The following is a 26,832-nucleotide window of genomic DNA, read 5'->3' as shown; positions in this document are numbered from 1 at the left end:
AGGTCATTGGAGAGAGGACTGAGGGTGGGGGAACTGAGGAGGTAGTTAGAGAGAGAGAGAGGACTGGGGGTGGGGGAACTGAGGAGGTGGTTGAGAAGAGAGAGGACTGAGGGTGGGGGAACTGATGAGGTAGTTAGAGAGAGAGGACTGAGGGTGGGGAACTAAGGAGGTCGTTAGAGAGAGAGAGAGGACTGAGGGTGGGGAACCCGAGGAGGTAGTTAGAGAGAGAGAGGACTGAGGGTGGGGGAACTGAGGAGGTAGTTAGAGAGAGAGAGGACTGAGGGTGGGGGAACTGAGGAGGTAGTTGGAGAGAGGGAGGACTGAGGGTGGGTGAACTGAGGAGGTAGTTAGAGAGAGAGAGGACTGAGGGTGGGGGAACTGATGAGGTAGTTAGAGAGAGAGGACTGAGGGTGGGGGAACTAAGGAGGTCGTTAGAGAGAGAGAGAGGACTGAGGGTGGGGAACCCGAGGAGGTAGTTAGAGAGAGAGAGGACTGAGGGTGGGGGAACTGAGGAGGTAGTTAGAGAGAGAGAGGACTGAGGGTGGGGGAACTGAGGAGGTAGTTGGAGAGAGGGAGGACTGAGGGTGGGTGAACTGAGGAGGTAGTTAGAGAGAGAGAGGACTGAGGGTGGGGGAACTGAGGAGGTAGTTAGAGAGAGAGAGGACTGAGGGTGGGGGAACTGAAGGAGGTAGTTGGAAAGAGGGAGGACTACGGGTGATTTTTAGATCATTTTTTAATATAACCAGGCAAGTCAGTTAAGAACAAATTCTTATTTACAATGACGGCCTACCCCGGCCAAACCCTAACCTGGATGACTCTGGGCCAATTGTGAGCGACCCTATGGGACTCCAAATCCCGTCCGGTTGTGATACAGCCCGAAATCGAACCAGGGTCTGTACTGACACCTCTAGCAATGAGATGCAGTGCCTTAGACCGCTCCGCCACTCGGGAGCCCGAGTTCTGACCGTATACATAGAGTCTGACTGATGTTCTGTTTATTGGGGGGGAAGCTACAGGAGCAGATAACCCCAGAGAAGCCTTACTCCGACAACTGTAAGGTGGCCAGATACCCAGCAGGCTCCACTGACTAGTGAGTTGTAGGTCTGACCCCACTCCTGCACCCCGTGCCCAGTTAGAGTGCACCCTGTCAGGCATCAGCCGGTCCTAACGGCCACCTGCCCAGACACAGCCAGTGATTACCCATCACGCCAGCAAGTACGGGAAGAGAGAGAAACAGTTGACCCACAAGGAAGGAGGTGATTCTTTAAACTTGTTTGGAGCGTGTGTGTGTGTGTGTGTGTGTGTGTGTGTGTGTGTGTGTGTGTAACCCACCTGTCAGTGTGTGTGTGTGTGTGTGTGTGTGTGTCTGTCTTTGTGTGTGTGTGTGTGTGTGTGTGTGTGTGTCTGTCTTTGTGTGTGTGTGTGTGTGTGTCTTTGTGTGCGCGTGTGTGTGTCTGTCTTTGTGTGTGTGTGTGTGTCTTTGTGTGTGTGTGTGTGTGTGTGTGTGTGTGTGTGTGTGTGTGTGTGTGTGTGTGTGTGTGTGTGTGTGTGTAACCCACCTGTCAGTGTGTGTGTTGGGGAGCTCTGCACTGAGACCAGGGAGGACACTGGTTGATAGGCTTCCATCGGCTTCCTGACAAAAAGACAGCAGACCCCCGACCCAAAACAGACAGATTAGATAGATGTCCCTCTTTCCACTACCATCATCCCCTGCACCTCTCTTCCTCCCCACTCCCACCCACTGTGACCCCACCCAGAAGCGACAGATAGATTAAACAGATAGATGGATGGGTAGAGCTCTCTCCATGTCAAAGAGACAGTTGGATGTGATGGAGATATTTTCAAACAGACACATAGATAAGACAGACAGACAGACAGACAGACAGACAGACAGACAGACAGACAGACAGACAGACAGACAGACAGACAGACAGACAGATAGATAGATAGATCTCCCTCGACTCTCCCTCGGCTCTCTTCCAACTCATCCCATTCCAGGCCTACTGCCAGAGAGACAGGCCAAAGTGTTCCACAGGGTTTGAGATGGGTGAAAGATTTCCAACAACACCATGGTTTAAATCCAATAGAGCATATGTTTACTCTGCAGTTAATAATTGCTCTCCCTCATTATATTCCCTGTACCCTCCTCTCCTCATCTCTCCCTCATTATATTCCCTGTACCCTCCTCTCCTCATTATATTCCCTGTACCCTCCTCTCCTCATCTCCCTCATTATATTCCCTGTACCCTCCTCTCCTCATCTCTCCCTCACTATATTCCCTGTACCCTCCTCTCCTCATTATATTCCCTGTACCCTCCTCTCCTCATCTCTCCCTCATTATAATCCCTGTACCCTCCTCTCCTCATTGTATTCCCTGTGCCCTCCTCTCCTCATTATATTCCCTGTACCCTCCTCTCCTCATCTCTCCCTCATTATATTCCCTGTACCCTCCTCTCCTCATTGTATTCCCTGTGCCCTCCTTTCCTCCCCCTCTACTACTACACCCTCCCCCTCTTCTACTACACCCTCTAGCTCTGCCTCCCCCTCTCCTCCCCCTCTACTACTACGCCCTCTAGCTCTGCCTCCCCTCTACTACTACACCCCTAGTTCTGCCTCCCCCTCTCCTCCCCCTCTACTACTACACCCTCTAGCTCTGCCTCCCCTCTCCTCCCCCTCTACTACTACGCCCTCTAGCTCTGCCTCCCCTCTACTACTACACCCCCTAGCTCTGCCTCCCCCTCTCCTCCCCCTCTACTACTACACCCTCTAGCTCTGCCTCCCCCTCTCATCCCCCTCTACTACTACACCCTCTAGCTCTGCCTCCCCCTCTCCTCCCCTCTACTACTACACCCCCTAGCTCTGCCTCCCCCTCTCCGCCCCCTCTGCTACTACAACACCCTCTAGCTCTGCCTCCCCCTCTCCTCCCCCTCTACTACTACACCCCCTAGCTCTGCCTCCCCTCTCCTCCCCCTCTACTACTACACCCTCTAGCTCTGCCTCCCCCTCTACTACTACACCCTCTAGCTCTGCCTCCCCCTCTACTACTACACCCTCTAGCTCTGCCTCCCCCTCTACTACTACACCCTCTAGCTCTGCCTCCCCTCTTCACCCTCTACTACTACACCCCCTAGCTCTGCCTCTCCCTCTCCTCCCCCTCTACTACTACACTCTCTAGCTCTGCCTCCCCCTCTCCTCCCCCTCTGCTACTACACCCTCTAGCTCCGCCTCCCCCTGTTCCTCACTCCCTTCCTCCCCCATAATGCTACAGCGGCCCCAACGCAGGCAGCAGAGATTGCCTCTGAAGAGAAAGGAGCAGAGGACTTATGGCTAGTCCACTCCAGAAACAACTCAGCTGAAATCAGTGCTGGTCAAAAGGTGTTCAATGTAATAGCTTTACAATCCTGCCCCTCCACGAGAGGAGACCTTAGAGGCATGGCAACCATAGAATTTCATTAGAACCATGGCAACCATAGAACTTGATAATCCTCTCAGCCAGCCAGCAGCATTGGCCTCCACAGACACATCAAATGGCAGCAGCTCTCCTCCCAGAGCATCAAAATTGATAGACAGCCAAGATGGTGTGTGTGTGTGTGTGTGTGTGTATGTGTGTGTGTGTGTGTGTGTGTGTGTGTGTGTGAGTGAGTGAGTGAGTGAGTGAGTGAGTGAGTGAGTGAGTGAGTGAGTGAGTGAGTGACCTGATACTAAGTTGTCTTTTTCATCATGAGGTTGTTGGCTCCAGAGGTTTGCCAGTTTTTATGCTTCATGCGTATTAAACATGAACCATACTGGGAGATGGTAATGAGAACATAAAAGTTAACGCTCTCTCTGCCTGGGTCCTGTTGGAGCCGTATGTGACTGGGTGTGTCTGCACATGTGCCTGTGATTCTCCAACTGTGCCTCAGTGTACTGTATTGTGTGTGTGTGTGTGTGTGTGTGTGTGTGTGTGTGTGTGTGTGTGTGTGTGTGAGATCGTAAAGTTAGTGCTGAAGCTGACGAGATCCACTGTGTTGAAATGAGATCCACTGTGTTGAAATGAGATCCACTGTGTTGAAATGAGATCCACTGTGTTGAAATGAGATCCACTGGGCTGAAATGAGATCCACTGTGTTGAAATGAGATCCACTGTTTTGAAATGCGATCCACTGTGCTGAAATGAGATCCACTATGTTGAAATGAGATCCACTGTGTTGAAATGAGATCCACTGTGTTGAAATCCACTGTGTTGAAATGAGATCCACTGGGCTGAAATTAGATCCACTGGGCTGAAATGAGATCCACTGGGTTGAAATGACATCCACTGGGCTGAAATGAGATCCACTATGTTGAAATGATATCCACTGTGTTGAAATGAGATCCACTGTGCTGACATGAGATCCACTGTGTTGAAATTCACTGTGTTGAAATGAGATCCACTGGGCTGAAATGAGATCCACTGGGCTGAAATGAGATCCACTGTGTTGAAATTAGATCCACTGGGCTGAAATTAGATCCACTGGGCTGAAATTAGATCCACTGTGCTGAAATGAGATCCACTGTGTTGAAATGAGATCCACTGTGTTAAAATGAGATCAACTGTGTTGAAATGAGATCCACTGGGTTGAAATTAGATCCACTGGGTTGAAATTAGATCCACTGTGTTGAAATGAGATCCACTGTGTTGAAATGAGATCCACTGGGCTGAAATGAGATGCAGTGGGCTGAAATGAGATCCACTGTGTTGAAATGAGATCCACTGTGTTGAAATGAGATCCACTGTGTTGAAATGAGATCCACTGGGCTGAAATGAGATCCACTGTGTTGAAATGAGATCCACTGGGTTGAAATGAGATCCACTGGGTTGAAATGAGATCCACTGTGTTGAAATGAGATCCACTGTGTTGAAATTAGATCCACTGTGTTGAAATTAGATCCACTGTGCTGAAATGAGATCCACTGTGCTGAAATGAGATCCACTGTGTTGAAATGAGATCCACTGTGCTGAAATGAGATCCACTGTGTTGAAATGAGATTCACTGTGTTGAAATGAGATCCACTGTGTTAAAATGAGATCAACTGTGTTAAAATGAGATCCACTGTGTTGAAATGAGATCCACTGTGTTGAAATGAGATCCACTGGGTTGAAATGAGATCCACTGTGCTGAAATGAGATCCACTGTTCTGAAATGAGATCCACTGTGTTGAAATGAGATCCACTGTGCTGAAATGAGATCCACTGTGTTGAAATGAAATCCACTGTGTTGAAATGAGATCCACTGTGTTTAAATGAGATCCACTGTGCTGAAATGAGATCCACTGTGTCGAAATGAGATCCACTGTGTTGAAATGAGATCCACTGTGTTGAAATGAGATACACTGGGCTGAAATGAGATCCACTGTGTTGAAATGAAATCCACTGTGTTGAAATGAGATCCACTGTGTTTAAATGAGATCCACTGTGCTGAAATGAGATCCACTGTGCTGAAATGAGATCCACTGTGTTGAAATGAGATCCACTGTGTTGAAATGAGATCCACTGTGTTGAAATGAGATCCACTGTGTTGAAATGAGATCCACTATGTTGAAATGAGATCCACTGTGCTGAAATGAGATCCACTGTGTTGAAATGAGATCCACTGTGTTGAAATGAGATCCACTGTGCTGAAATTAGATCCACTGTGCCGAAATGAAATCCACTGTGTTGAAATGAGATCCACTGCGCTGAAATGAGATCCACTGTGTTGAAATGAGATCCACTGTGTTGAAATGAGATCCACTGTGTTGAAATCCACTGTGTTGAAATGAGATCCACTGGGCTGAAATGAGATCCACTGGGCTGAAATGAGATCCACTATGTTGAAATGAGATCCACTGTGTTGAAATGAGATCCACTGTGTTGAAATCCACTGTGTTGAAATGAGATCCACTGGGCTGAAATGAGATCCACTGGGCTGAAATGAGATCCACTGTGTTGAAATGAGATCCACTGCGCTGAAATGAGATCCACTGTGTTGAAATGAGATCCACTGTGTTGAAATGAGATCCACTGTTTTGAAATGCGATCCACTGTGCTGAAATGAGATCCACTATGTTGAAATGAGATCCACTGTGTTGAAATGAGATCCACTGTGTTGAAATCCACTGTGTTGAAATGAGATCCACTGGGCTGAAATTAGATCCACTGGGCTGAAATGAGATCCACTGGGTTGAAATGACATCCACTGGGCTGAAATGAGATCCACTATGTTGAAATGATATCCACTGTGTTGAAATGAGATCCACTGTGCTGACATGAGATCCACTGTGTTGAAATTCACTGTGTTGAAATGAGATCCACTGGGCTGAAATGAGATCCACTGGGCTGAAATGAGACCCACTGTGTTGAAATGAGATCCAATGGGCTGAAATTAGATCCACTGTGCTGAAATGAGATCCACTGTGTTGAAATGAGATCCACTGTGTTGAAATGAGATCCACTGTGTTAAAACGAGATCAACTGTGTTGAAATGAGATCCACTGGGTTGAAATTAGATCCACTGTGTTGAAATGAGATCCACTGTGTTGAAATGAGATCCACTGGGCTGAAATGAGATGCAGTGGGCTGAAATGAGATCCACTGTGTTGAAATGAGATCCACTGTGTTGAAATGAGATCCACTGTGTTGAAATGAGATCCACTGGGGTGAAATGAGATCCACTGTGTTGAAATGAGATCCACTGTGTTAAAATGAGATCAACTGTGTTAAAATGAGATCCACTGTGTTGAAATGAGATCCACTGTGTTGAAATGAGATCCACTGGGTTGAAATGAGATCCACTGTGCTGAAATGAGATCCACTGTTCTGAAATGAGATCCACTGTGTTGAAATGAGATCCACTGTGCTGAAATGAGATCCACTGTGTTGAAATGAAATCCACTGTGTTGAAATGAGATCCACTGTGTTTAAATGAGATCCACTGTGCTGAAATGAGATCCACTGTGTCGAAATGAGATCCACTGTGTTGAAATGAGATCCACTGTGTTGAAATGAGATACACTGGGCTGAAATGAGATCCACTGTGTTGAAATGAAATCCACTGTGTTGAAATGAGATCCACTGTGTTTAAATGAGATCCACTGTGCTGAAATGAGATCCACTGTGCTGAAATGAGATCCACTGTGTTGAAATGAGATCCACTGTGTTGAAATGAGATCCACTGTGTTGAAATGAGATCCACTGTGTTGAAATGAGATCCACTATGTTGAAATGAGATCCACTGTGCTGAAATGAGATCCACTGTGTTGAAATGAGATCCACTGTGTTGAAATGAGATCCACTGTGCTGAAATTAGATCCACTGTGCTGAAATGAAATCCACTGTGTTGAAATGAGATCCACTGCGCTGAAATGAGATCCACTGTGTTGAAATGAGATCCACTGTGTTGAAATGAGATCCACTGTGTTGAAATCCACTGTGTTGAAATGAGATCCACTGGGCTGAAATGAGATCCACTGGGCTGAAATGAGATCCACTATGTTGAAATGAGATCCACTGTGTTGAAATGAGATCCACTGTGTTGAAATCCACTGTGTTGAAATGAGATCCACTGGGCTGAAATGAGATCCACTGGGCTGAAATGAGATCCACTGTGTTGAAATGAGATCCACTGCGCTGAAATGAGATCCACTGTGTTGAAATGAGATCCACTGTGTTGAAATGAGATCCACTGTTTTGAAATGCGATCCACTGTGCTGAAATGAGATCCACTATGTTGAAATGAGATCCACTGTGTTGAAATGAGATCCACTGTGTTGAAATCCACTGTGTTGAAATGAGATCCACTGGGCTGAAATTAGATCCACTGGGCTGAAATGAGATCCACTGGGTTGAAATGACATCCACTGGGCTGAAATGAGATCCACTATGTTGAAATGATATCCACTGTGTTGAAATGAGATCCACTGTGCTGACATGAGATCCACTGTGTTGAAATTCACTGTGTTGAAATGAGATCCACTGGGCTGAAATGAGATCCACTGGGCTGAAATGAGACCCACTGTGTTGAAATGAGATCCAATGGGCTGAAATTAGATCCACTGTGCTGAAATGAGATCCACTGTGTTGAAATGAGATCCACTGTGTTGAAATGAGATCCACTGTGTTAAAACGAGATCAACTGTGTTGAAATGAGATCCACTGGGTTGAAATTAGATCCACTGTGTTGAAATGAGATCCACTGTGTTGAAATGAGATCCACTGGGCTGAAATGAGATGCAGTGGGCTGAAATGAGATCCACTGTGTTGAAATGAGATCCACTGTGTTGAAATGAGATCCACTGTGTTGAAATGAGATCCACTGGGGTGAAATGAGATCCACTGTGTTGAAATGAGATCCACTGGGTTGAAATGAGATCCACTGGGTTGAAATGAGATCCACTGTGTTGAAATGAGATCCACTGTGTTGAAATTAGATCCACTGTGCTGAAATGAGATCCACTGTGCTGAAATGAGATCCACTGTGTTGAAATGAGATCCACTGTGCTGAAATGAGATCCACTGTGTTGAAATGAGATCCACTGTGTTGAAATTAGATCCACTGTTTTGAAATGCGATCCACTGTGCTGAAATGAGATCCACTATGTTGAAATGAGATCCACTGTGTTGAAATGAGATCCACTGTGTTGAAATCCACTGTGTTGAAATGAGATCCACTGGGCTGAAATTAGATCCACTGGGCTGAAATGAGATCCACTGGGTTGAAATGACATCCACTGGGCTGAAATGAGATCCACTATGTTGAAATGATATCCACTGTGTTGAAATGAGATCCACTGTGCTGACATGAGATCCACTGTGTTGAAATTCACTGTGTTGAAATGAGATCCACTGGGCTGAAATGAGATCCACTGGGCTGAAATGAGACCCACTGTGTTGAAATGAGATCCACTGTGTTGAAATTAGATCCACTGGGCTGAAATTAGATCCACTGTGCTGAAATGAGATCCACTGTGTTGAAATGAGATCCACTGTGTTGAAATGAGATCCACTGTGTTAAAATGAGATCAACTGTGTTGAAATGAGATCCACTGTGTTGAAATTAGATCCACTGTGTTGAAATGAGATCCACTGTGTTGAAATGAGATCCACTGGGCTGAAATGAGATGCAGTGGGCTGAAATGAGATCCACTGTGTTGAAATGAGATCCACTGTGTTGAAATGAGATCCACTGTGTTGAAATGAGATCCACTGGGCTGAAATGAGATCCACTGTGTTGAAATGAGATCCACTGGGTTGAAATGAGATCCACTGGGTTGAAATGAGATCCACTGTGTTGAAATGAGATCCACTGTGTTGAAATTAGATCCATTGTGCTGAAATGAGATCCACTGTGCTGAAATGAGATCCACTGTGTTGAAATGAGATCCACTGTGCTGAAATGAGATCCACTGTGTTGAAATGAGATTCACTGTGTTGAAATGAGATCCACTGTGTTAAAATGAGATCAACTGTGTTAAAATGAGATCCACTGTGTTGAAATGAGATCCACTGTGTTGAAATGAGATCCACTGGGTTGAAATGAGATCCACTGTGCTGAAATGAGATCCACTGTTCTGAAATGAGATCCACTGTGTTGAAATGAGATCCACTGTGCTGAAATGAGATCCACTGTGTTGAAATGAAATCCACTGTGTTTAAATGAGATCCACTGTGCTGAAATGAGATCCACTGTGTCGAAATGAGATCCACTGTGTTGAAATGAGATCCACTGTGTTGAAATGAGATCCACTGGGCTGAAATGAGATCCACTGTGTTGAAATGAAATCCACTGTGTTGAAATGAGATCCACTGTGTTTAAATGAGATCCACTGTGCTGAAATGAGATCCCCTGTGCTGAAATGAGATCCACTGTGTTGAAATGAGATTCACTGTGTTGAAATGAGATCCACTGTGTTGAAATGAGATCCACTGTGCTGAAATGAGATCCACTGTGTTGAAATGAAATCCACTGTGTTGAAATGAGATCCACTGTGTTTAAATGAGATCCACTGTGCTGAAATGAGATCCACTGTGTCGAAATGAGATCCACTGTGTTGAAATGAGATCCACTGTGTTGAAATGAGATCCACTGGGCTGAAATGAGATCCACTGTGTTGAAATGAAATCCACTGTGTTGAAATGAGATCCACTGTGTTTAAATGAGATCCACTGTGCTGAAATGAGATCCACTGTGCTGAAATGAGATCCACTGTGTTGAAATGAGATCCACTGTGTTGAAATTAGATCCACTGGGCTGAAATTAGATCCACTGTGCTGAAATGAGATCCACTGTGTTGAAATGAGATCCACTGTGTTGAAATGAGATCCACTGTGTTAAAATGAGATCAACTGTGTTGAAATGAGATCCACTGGGTTGAAATTAGATCCACTGTGTTGAAATGAGATCCACTGTGTTGAAATGAGATCCACTGTGTTGAAATCCACTGTGTTGAAATGAGATCCACTGGGCTGAAATGAGATCCACTGGGCTGAAATGAGATCCACTGTGTTGAAATGAGATCCACTGCGCTGAAATGAGATCCACTGTGTTGAAATGAGATCCACTGTGTTGAAATTAGATCCACTGTTTTGAAATGCGATCCACTGTGCTGAAATGAGATCCACTATGTTGAAATGAGATCCACTGTGTTGAAATGAGATCCACTGTGTTGAAATCCACTGTGTTGAAATGAGATCCACTGGGCTGAAATGAGATCCACTGGGCTGAAATGAGATCCACTGGGTTGAAATGACATCCACTGGGCTGAAATGAGATCCACTATGTTGAAATGATATCCACTGTGTTGAAATGAGATCCACTGTGCTGACATGAGATCCACTGTGTTGAAATTCACTGTGTTGAAATGAGATCCACTGGGCTGAAATGAGACCCACTGTGTTGAAATGAGATCCACTGTGTTGAAATTAGATCCACTGGGCTGAAATTAGATCCACTGTGCTGAAATGAGATCCACTGTGTTGAAATGAGATCCACTGTGTTGAAATGAGATCCACTGTGTTAAAATGAGATCAACTGTGTTGAAATGAGATCCACTGGGTTGAAATTAGATCCACTGTGTTGAAATGAGATCCACTGTGTTGAAATGAGATCCACTGGGCTGAAATGAGATGCAGTGGGTTGAAATGAGATCCACTGTGTTGAAATGAGATCCACTGTGTTGAAATGAGATCCACTGTGTTGAAATGAGATCCACTGGGCTGAAATGAGATCCACTGTGTTGAAATGAGATCCACTGGGTTGAAATGAGATCCACTGGGTTGAAATGAGATCCACTGTGTTGAAATGAGATCCACTGTGTTGAAATTAGATCCATTGTGCTGAAATGAGATCCACTGTGCTGAAATGAGATCCACTGTGTTGAAATGAGATCCACTGTGCTGAAATGAGATCCACTGTGTTGAAATGAGATTCACTGTGTTGAAATGAGATCCACTGTGTTAAAATGAGATCAACTGTGTTAAAATGAGATCCACTGTGTTGAAATGAGATCCACTGTGTTGAAATGAGATCCACTGGGTTGAAATGAGATCCACTGTGCTGAAATGAGATCCACTGTTCTGAAATGAGATCCACTGTGTTGAAATGAGATCCACTGTGCTGAAATGAGATCCACTGTGTTGAAATGAAATCCACTGTGTTGAAATGAGATCCACTGTGTTTAAATGAGATCCACTGTGCTGAAATGAGATCCACTGTGTCGAAATGAGATCCACTGTGTTGAAATGAGATCCACTGTGTTGAAATGAGATCCACTGGGCTGAAATGAGATCCACTGTGTTGAAATGAAATCCACTGTGTTGAAATGAGATCCACTGTGTTTAAATGAGATCCACTGTGCTGAAATGAGATCCACTGTGCTGAAATGAGATCCACTGTGTTGAAATGAGATCCACTGTGTTGAAATGAGATCCACTGTGTTGAAATGAGATCCACTGTGCTGACATGAGATCCACTGTGTTGAAATTCATTGTGTTGAAATGAGATCCACTGGGCTGAAATGAGATCCACTATGTTGAAATGATATCCACTGTGTTGAAATGAGATCCACTGTGCTGACATGAGATCCACTGTGTTGAAATGAGATCCACTGGGCTGAAATGAGATCCACTGGGCTGAAATGAGACCCACTGTGTTGAAATGAGATCCACTGTGTTGAAATTAGATCCACTGGGCTGAAATTAGATCCACTGTGCTGAAATGAGATCCACTGTGTTGAAATGAGATCCACTGTGTTGAAATGAGATCCACTGTGTTAAAATGAGATCAACTGTGTTGAAATGAGATCCACTGGGTTGAAATTAGATCCACTGTGTTGAAATGAGATCCACTGTGTTGAAATGAGATCCACTGGGCTGAAATGAGATGCAGTGGGCTGAAATGAGATCCACTGTGTTGAAATGAGATCCACTGTGTTGAAATGAGATCCACTGTGTTGAAATGAGATCCACTGGGCTGAAATGAGATCCACTGTGTTGAAATGAGATCCACTGGGTTGAAATGAGATCCACTGGGTTGAAATGAGATCCACTGTGTTGAAATGAGATCCACTGTGTTGAAATTAGATCCACTGTGCTGAAATGAGATCCACTGTGCTGAAATGAGATCCACTGTGTTGAAATGAGATCCACTGTGCTGAAATGAGATCCACTGTGTTGAAATGAGATTCACTGTGTTGAAATGAGATCCACTGTGTTAAAATGAGATCAACTGTGTTAAAATGAGATCCACTGAGTTGAAATGAGATCCACTGTGTTGAAATGAGATCCACTGGGTTGAAATGAGATCCACTGTGCTGAAATGAGATCCACTGTTCTGAAATGAGATCCACTGTGTTGAAATGAGATCCACTGTGCTGAAATGAGATCCACTGTGTTGAAATGAAATCCACTGTGTTGAAATGAGATCCACTGTGTTTAAATGAGATCCACTGTGCTGAAATGAGATCCACTGTGTCGAAATGAGATCCACTGTGTTGAAATGAGATCCACTGTGTTGAAATGAGATCCACTGGGCTGAAATGAGATCCACTGTGTTGAAATGAAATCCACTGTGTTGAAATGAGATCCACTGTGTTTAAATGAGATCCACTGTGTCGAAATGAGATCCACTGTGTTGAAATGAGATCCACTGTGTTGAAATGAGATCCACTGGGCTGAAATGAGATCCACTGTGTTGAAATGAAATCCACTGTGTTGAAATGAGATCCACTGTGTTTAAATGAGATCCACTGTGCTGAAATGAGATCCACTGTGCTGAAATGAGATCCACTGTGTTGAAATGAGATCCACTGTGTTGAAATGAGATCCACTGTGTTGAAATGAGATCCACTGTGCTGACATGAGATCCACTGTGTTGAAATTCACTGTGTTGAAATGAGATCCACTGGGCTGAAATGAGATCCACTGGGCTGAAATGAGATCCACTGTGTTGAAATGAGACCCACTGTGTTGAAATGAGATCCACTGTGTTGAAATGAGATCCACTGGGCTGAAATGAGATCCACTGGGCTGAAATGAGACCCACTGTGTTGAAATGAGATCCACTGTGTTGAAATTAGATCCACTGGGCTGAAATTAGATCCACTGTGCTGAAATGAGATCCACTGTGTTGAAATGAGATCCACTGTGTTGAAATGAGATCCACTGTGTTAAAATGAGATCAACTGTGTTGAAATGAGATCCACTGTGCTGAAATGAGATCCACTGTGTCGAAATGAGATCCACTGTGTTGAAATGAGATCCACTGTGTTGAAATGAGATCCACTGGGCTGAAATGAGATCCACTGTGTTGAAATGAAATCCACTGTGTTGAAATGAGATCCACTGTGTTTAAATGAGATCCACTGTGCTGAAATGAGATCCACTGTGCTGAAATGAGATCCACTGTGTTGAAATGAGATCCACTGTGTTGAAATGAGATCCACTGTGTTGAAATGAGATCCACTGTGCTGACATGAGATCCACTGTGTTGAAATTCACTGTGTTGAAATGAGATCCACTGGGCTGAAATGAGATCCACTATGTTGAAATGATATCCACTGTGTTGAAATGAGATCCACTGTGCTGACATGAGATCCACTGTGTTGAAATGAGATCCACTGGGCTGAAATGAGATCCACTGGGCTGAAATGAGACCCACTGTGTTGAAATGAGATCCACTGTGTTGAAATTAGATCCACTGGGCTGAAATTAGATCCACTGTGCTGAAATGAGATCCACTGTGTTGAAATGAGATCCACTGTGTTGAAATGAGATCCACTGTGTTAAAATGAGATCAACTGTGTTGAAATGAGATCCACTGGGTTGAAATTAGATCCACTGTGTTGAAATGAGATCCACTGTGTTGAAATGAGATCCACTGGGCTGAAATGAGATGCAGTGGGCTGAAATGAGATCCACTGTGTTGAAATGAGATCCACTGTGTTGAAATGAGATCCACTGTGTTGAAATGAGATCCACTGGGCTGAAATGAGATCCACTGTGTTGAAATGAGATCCACTGGGTTGAAATGAGATCCACTGGGTTGAAATGAGATCCACTGTGTTGAAATGAGATCCACTGTGTTGAAATTAGATCCACTGTGCTGAAATGAGATCCACTGTGCTGAAATGAGATCCACTGTGTTGAAATGAGATCCACTGTGCTGAAATGAGATCCACTGTGTTGAAATGAGATTCACTGTGTTGAAATGAGATCCACTGTGTTAAAATGAGATCAACTGTGTTAAAATGAGATCCACTGAGTTGAAATGAGATCCACTGTGTTGAAATGAGATCCACTGGGTTGAAATGAGATCCACTGTGCTGAAATGAGATCCACTGTTCTGAAATGAGATCCACTGTGTTGAAATGAGATCCACTGTGCTGAAATGAGATCCACTGTGTTGAAATGAAATCCACTGTGTTGAAATGAGATCCACTGTGTTTAAATGAGATCCACTGTGCTGAAATGAGATCCACTGTGTCGAAATGAGATCCACTGTGTTGAAATGAGATCCACTGTGTTGAAATGAGATCCACTGGGCTGAAATGAGATCCACTGTGTTGAAATGAAATCCACTGTGTTGAAATGAGATCCACTGTGTTTAAATGAGATCCACTGTGTCGAAATGAGATCCACTGTGTTGAAATGAGATCCACTGTGTTGAAATGAGATCCACTGGGCTGAAATGAGATCCACTGTGTTGAAATGAAATCCACTGTGTTGAAATGAGATCCACTGTGTTTAAATGAGATCCACTGTGCTGAAATGAGATCCACTGTGCTGAAATGAGATCCACTGTGTTGAAATGAGATCCACTGTGTTGAAATGAGATCCACTGTGTTGAAATGAGATCCACTGTGCTGACATGAGATCCACTGTGTTGAAATTCACTGTGTTGAAATGAGATCCACTGGGCTGAAATGAGATCCACTATGTTGAAATGATATCCACTGTGTTGAAATGAGATCCACTGTGCTGACATGAGATCCACTGTGTTGAAATGAGATCCACTGGGCTGAAATGAGATCCACTGGGCTGAAATGAGACCCACTGTGTTGAAATGAGATCCACTGTGTTGAAATTAGATCCACTGGGCTGAAATTAGATCCACTGTGCTGAAATGAGATCCACTGTGTTGAAATGAGATCCACTGTGTTGAAATGAGATCCACTGTGTTAAAATGAGATCAACTGTGTTGAAATGAGATCCACTGGGTTGAAATTAGATCCACTGTGTTGAAATGAGATCCACTGTGTTGAAATGAGATCCACTGGGCTGAAATGAGATGCAGTGGGCTGAAATGAGATCCACTGTGTTGAAATGAGATCCACTGTGTTGAAATGAGATCCACTGTGTTGAAATGAGATCCACTGGGCTGAAATGAGATCCACTGGGTTGAAATGAGATCCACTGGGTTGAAATGAGATCCACTGTGTTGAAATGAGATCCACTGTGTTGAAATTAGATCCACTGTGCTGAAATGAGATCCACTGTGCTGAAATGAGATCCACTGTGTTGAAATGAGATCCACTGTGCTGAAATGAGATCCACTGTGTTGAAATGAGATTCACTGTGTTGAAATGAGATCCACTGTGTTAAAATGAGATCAACTGTGTTAAAATGAGATCCACTGAGTTGAAATGAGATCCACTGTGTTGAAATGAGATCCACTGGGTTGAAATGAGATCCACTGTGCTGAAATGAGATCCACTGTTCTGAAATGAGATCCACTGTGTTGAAATGAGATCCACTGTGCTGAAATGAGATCCACTGTGTTGAAATGAAATCCACTGTGTTGAAATGAGATCCACTGTGTTTAAATGAGATCCACTGTGCTGAAATGAGATCCACTGTGTCGAAATGAGATCCACTGTGTTGAAATGAGATCCACTGGGCTGAAATGAGATCCACTGTGTTGAAATGAAATCCACTGTGTTGAAATGAGATCCACTGTGTTTAAATGAGATCCACTGTGCTGAAATGAGATCCACTGTGCTGAAATGAGATCCACTGTGTTGAAATGAGATCCACTGTGTTGAAATGAGATCCACTGTGTTGAAATCCACTGTGTTGAAATGAGATCCACTGGGCTGAAATGAGATCCACTGGGCTGAAATGAGATCCACTGTGTTGAAATGAGATCCACTGCGCTGAAATGAGATCCACTGTGTTGAAATGAGATCCACTGTGTTGAAATTAGATCCACTGTTTTGAAATGCGATCCACTGTGCTGAAATTAGATCCACTATGTTGAAATGAGATCCACTGTGTTGAAATGAGATCCACTGTGTTGAAATCCACTGTGTTGAAATGAGATCCACTGGGCTGAAATTAGATCCACTGGGCTGAAATGAGATCCACTGGGTTGAAATGACATCCACTGGGCTGAAATGAGATCCACTATGTTGAAATGATATCCACTGTGTTGAAATGAGATCCACTGTGCTGACATGAGATCCACTGTGTTGAAATTCACTGTGTTGAAATGAGATCCACTGGGCTGAAATGAGATCCACTGGGCTGAAATGAGACCCACTGTGTTGAAATGAGATCCACTGTGTTGAAATTAGATCCACTGGGCTGAAATTAGATCCACTGTGCTGAAATGAGATCCACTGTGTTGAAATTAGATCCACTGGGCTGAAATGAGATCCACTGTGCTGAAATGAGATCCACTGTGTTGAAATGAGATCCACTGTGTTGAAATGAGATCCACTGTGTTGAAATGAGATCCACTGGGCTGAAATGAGATCCACTGTGCTGAAATGAGATCCACTGTGTTGAAATGAGATCCACTGTGTTGAAATGAGATCCACTGGGTTGAAATGAGATCCCACTGGGTTGAAATGAGATCCACTGTGTTGAAATGAGATCAACTGTGTTGAAATGAGATCCACTGGGTTGAAATGAGATCCACTGTGTTGAAATGAGATCCACTGTGTTGAATGAGATCCACTGTGTTGAAATGAGATCCACTGTGTTGAAATGAGATCCACTATGTTGAAATGAGATCCACTGTGTTGAAATGAGATCCACTGTGCTGAAATGAGATAAGTTAACACTTTGGACAGTGCCGCACTTCACTGTCACCCCTGGTCTACCTCTCCCCAAGTCTCTCTCTCTCTCCCTCTCCAGTCTCTCTCTCCAGTCTCTCTCTCTCTCTACAGTCTCTCTCTCTCTCTACAGTCTCTCTCTCTCTCTACAGTCTCTCTCTCTCTGAATTTAATTCAATTCACCCTCTCTCTTTCTCTCTCTCTCTCTACAGCCTCTCTCTCTCTCTCTCTCTCTCTCTCTCTCTCTCTCTCTCTCTCTCTCTCACCTGCGGTGTCTCTTGATGAGAAGTCTGTCCATGTAACTGAGACTGTGTTGGGTGAACTCCACCTTCACTGGTCCTCTCTCAGCCCCACTGTCACTCAGGTCTGACTGGGTCACCATCACTTCCACTGATACTACATGGAGAGAGAGAGTTAAAGAAAAGGGAGAAGGGAGATTTGGAGAAGGGGAAGGGGAGAAAGAGAGTTGTGCGGGAAGAGGGAGAAAGGCCGAGAAAAAAGGTAAGGAGAAGGAGAAGGGATGGACAGGGAGAAGGGGTGGACAGAGGGAGAAAGAGAGACAGAGGGAGAAAGAGAGACAGAGGGAGAAAGAGAGACAGAGGTAGAAGGGATGGACAGAGGGAGAAGGAGAGACAGAGGGGGAAGGGGTGGACAGAGGGAGAAGGAGAGACAGAGGGAGAAGGGGTGGACAGAGGGAGAAGGGATGGACAGAGGGAGAAGGGGTGGACAGAGGGAGAAGGGGTGGACAGAGGGAGAAGGAGTGGACAGAGGGAGAAGGAGTGGACAGAGGGAGAAGGAGGGACAGAGGGAGAAGGAGGGACAGAGGGAGAAGGAGGGACAGAGGGAGAAGGAGTGGACAGAGGGAGAAGGAGAGACAGAGGGAGAAGGGATGGACAGAGGGAGAAGGAGGGACAGAGGGAGAAAGAGAGACAGAGGGAGAAAGAGAGACAGAGGGAGAAGGAGTGGACAGAGGGAGAAGGAGAGACAGAGGTAGAAGGGATGGACAGAGGGAGAAGGAGAGACAGAGGTAGAAGGGATGGACAGAGGGAGAAGGAGAGACAGAGGGAGAAAGAGAGACAGAGGTAGAAGGGATGGACAGAGGGAGAAGGAGAGACAGAGGTAGAAGGGATGGACAGAGGGAGAAGGAGAGACAGAGGTAGAAGGGATGGACAGAGGGAGAAGGGATGGACAGAGGGAGAAAGAGAGACAGAGGGAGAAAGAGAGACAGAGGGAGAAGGAGTGGACAGAGGGAGAAGGAGAGACAGAGGTAGAAGGGATGGACAGAGGGAGAAGGAGAGACAGAGGGAGAAAGAGAGACAGAGGTAGAAGGGATGGACAGAGGGAGAAGGAGAGACAGAGGGAGGAGAGACAGAGGGAGAAGGAGTGGACAGAGGGAGAAGGGGTGGACAGAGGGAGAAGGGGTGGACAGAGGGAGAAGGGATGGACAGAGGGAGAAGGGATGGACAGAGGGAGAAAGAGAGACAGAGGGAGAAAGAGAGACAGAGGTAGAAGGGATGGACAGAGGGAGAAAGAGAGACAGAGGGAGAAAGAGAGACAGAGGTAGAAGGGATGGACAGAGGGAGAAAGAGAGACAGAGGTAGAAGGAGTGGACAGAGGGAGAAAGAGAGACAGAGGTAGAAGGAGTGGACAGAGGGAGAAGGAGGGACAGAGGGAGAAGGAGTGGACAGAGGGAGAAGGAGAGACAGAGGTAGAAGGAGTGGACAGAGGGAGAAAGAGAGACAGAGGTAGAAGGAGTGGACAGAGGGAGAAGGAGTGGACAGAGGGAGAAGGAGAGACAGAGGGAGAAAGAGAGACAGAGGTAGAAGGGATGGACAGAGGGAGAAAGAGAGACAGAGGGAGAAAGAGAGACAGAGGTAGAAGGGATGGACAGAGGGAGAAAGAGAGACAGAGGTAGAAGGAGTGGACAGAGGGAGAAAGAGAGACAGAGGTAGAAGGAGGGACAGAGGGAGAAGGAGTGGACAGAGGGAGAAGGGGTGGACAGAGGGAGAAGGAGTGGACAGAGGGAGAAGGAGAGACAGAGGGAGAAGGGGTGGACAGAGGGAGAAGGGGTGGACAGAGGGAGAAGGAGTGGACATAGGGAGAAGGAGGGACAGAGGGAGAAGGAGTGGACAGAGGGAGAAGGGATGGACAGAGGGAGAAGGGGTGGACAGAGGGAGAAGGAGGGACAGAGGGAGAAGGGGTGGACAGAGGGAGAAGGGATGGACAGAGGGAGAAGGAGAGACAGAGGTAGAAGGGATGGACAGAGGGAGAAGGAGAGACAGAGGGAGAAGGGGTGGACAGAGGGAGAAGGAGTGGACAGAGGGAGAAGGAGTGGACAGAGGGAGAAGGAGTGGACAGAGGGAGAAGGAGTGGACAGAGGGAGAAGGGGTGGACAGAGGGAGAAGGAGTGGACAGAGGGAGAAGGGGTGGACAGAGGGAGAAGGGATGGACAGAGGGAGAAGGAGAGACAGAGGTAGAAGGGATGGACAGAGGGAGAAGGAGAGACAGAGGTAGAAGGGGTGGACAGAGGGAGAAGGAGTGGACAGAGGGAGAAGGAGTGGACAGAGGGAGAAGGACAGAGGGAGAAGGACAGAGGGAGAAGGGGTGGACAGAGGGAGAAGGGATGGACAGAGGGAGAAGGAGTGGACAGAGGGAGAAGGAGGGACAGAGGGAGAAGGAGGGACAGAGGGAGAAGGGATGGACAGAGGGAGAAGGGGTGGACAGAGGGAGAAGGAGGGACAGAGGGAGAAGGGGTGGACAGAGGGAGAAGGGATGGACAGAGGGAGAAGGAGAGACAGAGGTAGAAGGGATGGACAGAGGGAGAAGGAGAGACAGAGGTAGAAGGGATGGACAGAGGGAGAAGGAGAGACAGAGGTAGAAGGGATGGACAGAGGGAGAAGGAGAGACAGAGGTAGAAGGGATGGACAGAGGGAGAAGGAGAGACAGAGGTAGAAGGGATGGACAGAGGGAGAAGGAGAGAGACAGAGGTAGAAGGGATGGACAGAGGGAGAAGGAGAGACAGAGGGAGAAGGGGTGGACAGAGGGAGAAGGAGGAGGACAGAGGGAGAAGGGGTGGACAGAGGGAGAAGGAGAGACAGAGGGAGAAGGGGTGGACAGAGGGAGAAGGAGAGACAGAGGGAGAAGGGGTGGACAGAGGGAGAAGGGATGGACAGAGGGAGAAGGGATGGACAGAGGGAGAAGGAGAGACAGAGGTAGAAGGGATGGACAGAGGGAGAAGGAGAGACAGAGGGAGAAGGGGTGGACAGAGGGAGAAGGAGAGACAGAGGGAGAAGGGGTGGACAGAGGGAGAAGGGATGGACAGAGGGAGAAGGGGTGGACAGAGGGAGAAGGAGAGACAGAGGTAGAAGGGATGGACAGAGGGAGAAGGGGTGGACAGAGGGAGAAGGGATGGACAGAGGGAGAAGGAGAGACAGAGGTAGAAGGGATGGACAGAGGGAGAAGGGATGGACAGAGGGAGAAGGAGAGACAGAGGTAGAAGGGATGGACAGAGGGAGAAGGAGAGACAGAGGGAGAAGGGGTGGACAGAGGGAGAAGGAGAGACAGAGGGAGAAGGGGTGGACAGAGGGAGAAGGGATGGACAGAGGGAGAAGGGGTGGACAGAGGGAGAAGGAGAGACAGAGGTAGAAGGGATGGACAGAGGGAGAAGGAGAGACAGAGGGAGAAGGGGTGGACAGAGGGAGAAGGGATGGACAGAGGGAGAAGGGGTGGACAGAGGGAGAAGGGGTGGACAGAGGGAGAAGGAGTGGACAGAGGGAGAAGGAGTGGACAGAGGGAGAAAGAGAGACAGAGGTAGAAGGGATGGACAGAGGGAGAAGGGATGGACAGAGGGAGAAGGAGTGGACAGAGGGAGAAGGAGTGGACAGAGGGAGAAGGGATGGACAGAGGGAGAAGGGATGGACAGAGGGAGAAGGAGTGGACAGAGGGAGAAGGAGTGGACAGAGGGAGAAGGAGTGGACAGAGGGAGAAGGAGAGGACAGAGGGAGAAGGAGTGGACAGAGGGAGAAGGAGGGACAGAGGGAGAAGGGGTGGACAGAGGGAGAAGGAGAGACAGAGGGAGAAAGAGAGGCAGACATATTATGGCACTACTCTGGACACATTTGGTGTAATGCCAGCTTTACATTAGGTTTCCCTGCCAATGGGTTGACAGAAGAAATGAGGCAAAATGCAGAAATAAAGGGAGTGAAGCAAAGTCTGTCCAAGCATTAGAGAACTAATAAACAGGCCAAACACCTTCTCAAGTGTTCCTCCTCCAACTGCTCTGCTCTTCAACCGATCGCTGCCTACACCCGCCCGCCCGTCCAGCATCGCTACTCTGGACGCTTCTGACTTAGAATATGTGGACAACTACAAATACCTAGGTGTCTGGTTAGACTGTAAACTCTCCTTCCAGACTCACATTAAACATCTTCAATCCAAAATTGAATCTAGAATCGGCTGAACTATTTTGCAACAAATGCTTCCAAACATACCCTTGTAAAACTGACCATCCTACCGATCCTCGACTTCGGCGATGTACATTTACAAGCCTCCCAACACTCTACTCAACAAAATTGGATGTAGTCTATCACAGTGCCCTCCGTTTTGTCACCAAAGCCCCATACACTACCCACCATTGCGACCTGTACGCTCTCGCTGGTTGGCCCTCGCTTCATACTCATTGCCAAACCCACTGGCTACAGGTTATCTACAAGTCTCTGCTAGGTAAAGTCCCGCCTTATCTCAGCTCACTGGTCACCATAGCAGCACCCACCCACAGCGTTCCAGCAGGTATATCTCACTGGTCACCATAGCAGCACCCACCCACAGCACGCATTCCAGCAGGTATATCTCACTGGTCACCATAGCAACACCCACCCGTAGCACGCGCTCCAGCAGGTATATCTCACTGGTCACCATAGCAACACCCACCCGTAGCACGCGCTCCAGCAGGTATATCTCACTGGTCATCCCCAAAGCTAACACCCACCCGTAGCACGCACTCCAGCAGGTATATCTCACTGGTCACCATAGCAGCACCCACCCGTAGCACGCACTCCAGCAGGTATATCTCACTGGTCACCATAGCAGCTCCCACCCGTAGCACGCACTCCAGCAGGTATATCTCACTGGTCACCATAGCAGCACCCACCCGTAGCACGCGCTCCAGCAGGTATATCTCACTGGTCACCTTTCCTTCCAGTTCTCTGCTGCAAATGACTGGAATGAACTGCAAAAATCTCTGAAGCTGGAGACTCACATCTCCCTCACTAACTTTAAGCACCAGCTGTCAGAGCAGCTCACAGATCACTGCACCTGTACATAGCGCATCTGTAAATAGCCCATCTATCTACCATCCCCATACAGTATTTATTTATTTATCTTGCTCCTTTGCACCCAAGTATCTCTACCTGCACATTCATCATCTGCACATCAATCACTCTAGTGTCTAATTGGCATATTGTATTTACTTCGCCACCATGGCCTATTCATTGCCTTACCTCCCTTATCTCACCTCATTTGCACTCACTGTATATAGATTTTCTTCAACTGCATTATTGACTGTATGTTTGTTTTACTCCACGTGTATCTCTGTGTTGTTGTTTGTGTCGAACTGCTTTGCTTTATCTTGGCCAGGTCGCAGTTGTAAATGAGAACTTGTTCTCAACTGGCCTACCTGGTTAAATAAAGGTGAAATCAATAAATAATTAACCTGGAAGCCAGCTAACACCTCCCAACACTGCAATCATTATCTCTATAGTGGAACCCCTCCTATCACTGCAATCATTATCTCTATAGTGGAACCCCTCCTATCACTGCTATCATTATCTCTATAGTGGAACCCCTCCTATCACTGCAATCATTATCCATCCCCTCCTATCACTGCAATCATTATCTCTATAGTGGAACCCTCTTCACTGCAATCATTATCTCTATAGTGGAACCCCTCCTATCACTGCAATCATTATCTCTATAGTGGAACCCTCCTATCACTGCTATCATTATCTCTATAGTGGAACCCCTCCTATCACTGCAATCATTATCTCTATAGTGGAACCCCTCCTATCACTACTATCATTATCTCTATAGTGGAACCCTCCCAACACTGCAATCATTATCTCATAGTGGAACCCCTCCTATCACTGCTATCATTATCTCTATAGTGGAACCCCTCCTATCACTGCAATCATTATCTCTATAGTGGAACCCCTCCTATCACTGCAATCATTATCTCTATAGTGGAACCCTATCACTGCAATCATTATCTCTATAGTGGAACCCCTCCTATCACTTCAATCATTATCTCTATAGTGGAACCCCTTCTATCACTGCAATCATTATCTCTATAGTGGAACCCTCCTACACTGCTATCATTATCTCTATAGTGGAACCCCTCCTATCACTGCAATCATTATCTCTATAGTGGAACCCCTCCTATCACTGCAATCATTATCTCTATAGTGGAACCCCTCCTAGCACTGCAATCATTATCTCTATAGTGGAACCCCTCATATCACTGCAATCATTATCTCTATAGTGGAACCCCTCCTATCACTGCAATCATTATCTCTCAAGTGGAACCCCTTCTATCACTGCAATCATTATCTCTATAGTGGAACCCCTCCTATCACTGCAATCATTATCTCTATAGTGGAACCCCTCCTATCACTGCAATCATTATCTCTATAGTGGAACCCCTCCTATCACTGCAATCATTATCTCTATAGTGGAACCCCTCCTATCACTGCAATCATTATCTCTATAGTGGAACCCCTCCTATCACTGCAATCATTATCTCTATAGTGGAACCCCTCCTATCACTGCAATCATTATCTCTATAGTGGAACCCCTCCCAACACTGCTATCATTATCTCTATAGTGGAACCCCTCCTATCACTGCTATCATTATCTCTATAGTGGAACCTCTCCTATCACTGCAATCATTATCTCTATAGTGGAACCCCTCCTATCACTGTAATCATTATCTATATAGTGGAACCCCTCCTATCACTGCAATCATTATCTCTATAGTGGAACACCTCCCAACACTGCTATCATTATCTCTATAGTGGAACCTTTCCTATCACTGCTATCATTATCTCTATAGTGGAACCTCTCCTATCACTGCTATCATTATCTCTATAGCGGAACCCCTCCTATCACTACTATCATTATCTCTATAGTAATCCCTCCCAACACTGCTATCATTATCTCTATATGGAACCCCTCCTATCACTGCAATCATTATCACCTGCTCTAATTATCTCAATATGCAGTAAACACTTTCTATAGGACCTGAAGAGATCAGGGGGTACTTAGTCCAGCGCAGGATGGACATTAGTCTTCATCCTTCACTTCTAATCCTCTTCCTGTCCTAAACATTAGCTCCAGTCCTAGTCTTTAATCACCATTATCTATCCCTTACAGATGGAATCCTCTGCCCCAACACCGTTGTAACTGAAACAGTGCTACTGTCTGCCCCAACACCGTTGTAACAGTGTCACTGTCTGCCCCAACACCGTTGTAACTGAAACAGTGTCACTGTCTGCCCCAACACCGTTGTAACAGTGTCACTGTCTGCCCCAACACCGTTGTAACAGTGTCACTGTCTGCCCCAACACCGTTGTAACAGTGTCACTGTCTGCCCCAACACCGTTGTAGCTGACCTAACCTTAACCTTAACCCGAACCTTAACCCTAACCTTAACCCTAACCTTAACCTTAACCCTAACCCTAACCTTAACCCTAACCTTAACCTTAACCCGAACCTTAACCCTAACCTTAACCCTAACCCTAACCTAACCCTAACCTTAACCCTAACCCTAACCTTAACCCTAACCTTAACCTTAACCCTAACCTTAACCCTAACCCTAACCTTAACCCTAGACCTAACCCTAACCTTAACCCTAACCTTAACCCTAACCCTAACCTTAACCCTAACCTTAACCCTAACCCTAACCTTAACCCTAGACCTAACCCTAACCTTAACCCTAACCCTGGTTGACCTTTAAAGATTCCAGCTTTAACTTCCCCCCTGATGCCTCCCCCAAACCCAAACCTCCTTCTGTGCGGTGCTTTCTCACCCACCACAGGGATACATACGGTATGCACCAGTACCTCTACAGTGTTTCACCACAGGGATACATACGGTATGTAGCAGTACCTCCACAGTGTTTCACCACAGGGATACATACGGTATGTAGCAGTACCTCCACAGTGTTTCACCACAGGGATACATACGGTATGTAGCAGTACCTCCACAGTGTTTCACCACAGGGATACATACGGTATGTAGCAGTACCTCCACAGTGTTTCACCACAGGGATACATACGGTATGTAGCAGTACCTCTACAGTGTTTCACCACAGGGATACATACGGGTATGCACCAGTACCTCTACAGTGTTTCACCACAGGGATACATATGGGTATGTAGCAGTACCTCCACAGTGTTTCACCACAGGGATACATACGGGTATGTAGCAGTACCTCCACAGTGTTTCACCACAGGGATACATACGGGTATGTAGCAGTACCTCCACAGTGTTTCACCACAGGGATACATACGGTATGTAGCAGTACCTCTACAGTGTTTCACCACAGGGATACATACGGGTATGTAGCAGTACCTCCACAGTGTTTCACCACAGGGATACATACGGGTATGTAGCAGTACCTCTACAGTGTTTCACCACAGGGATACATACGGGTATGTAGCAGTACCTCCACAGTGTTTCACCACAGAGATACATACGGGTATGTAGCAGTACCTCTACAGTGTTTCCTCTCCTCATAACAACCCCAAACATCACTACTGTACTGCTTTTTAACACAACACAGAAGAGGAGGAGGAGGAAGAGGGGGAAGAGGAGGTGGACATCGACACAGACTGAGACCCAGTACTATAGCTCTATCATTTCAGGGCAGTGAAAGAGACAGAGAAGACTAGTCACACGAGTGGACCAAACAAACGTTTCACAATAGGAGTTATACAAGCACTGAAAGAGGGAGAGAACGAGGGAGAGACAGAGAAAGAAAGGAGTGGGCAGGTGAAGGATGCCAGGTACATGCTGAGCACTTCTGCCTGTATGTCTGCCTTTATAGTTTCTACTATTACCCATCATCCATCGCTGTCTGAGTGGATGTGCAGTTCTAGTACGTTCCCTGTCTGTAAACCAAACCATTAGTCATTGCATGGTGTGTGTGTGTGTGTGTGTTATACCTGTCCGTGCTTGGAAGGGTCTCCAGATTGCATCTCCTCTCTCTCCTCCCTCTCTTCTCTCTCC

At 46.2% G+C, this 26,832-nt stretch overlaps 1 long non-coding RNA gene across 1 annotated transcript; it reads right to left on the bottom strand.

Moving 5' to 3' along the window:
- Positions 1-1,556: 1,556 nt before the first annotated feature.
- On the bottom strand, positions 1,557-26,832 carry LOC121843369. The gene is made up of 3 exons (XR_006081516.1): positions 26,769-26,832; positions 17,817-17,946; positions 1,557-1,633 (listed from the first exon to the last, which is right to left on the bottom strand). It is a non-coding gene; the product is annotated as an uncharacterized LOC121843369 (long non-coding RNA).

The sequence above is a fragment of the Oncorhynchus tshawytscha genome, unplaced genomic scaffold, assembly GCF_018296145.1.
Source record: "Oncorhynchus tshawytscha isolate Ot180627B unplaced genomic scaffold, Otsh_v2.0 Un_contig_10760_pilon_pilon, whole genome shotgun sequence".
Taxonomy (NCBI): Eukaryota; Metazoa; Chordata; class Actinopteri; order Salmoniformes; family Salmonidae; genus Oncorhynchus; species Oncorhynchus tshawytscha.
This window is presented reverse-complemented; position numbering and strand designations above follow the sequence as displayed.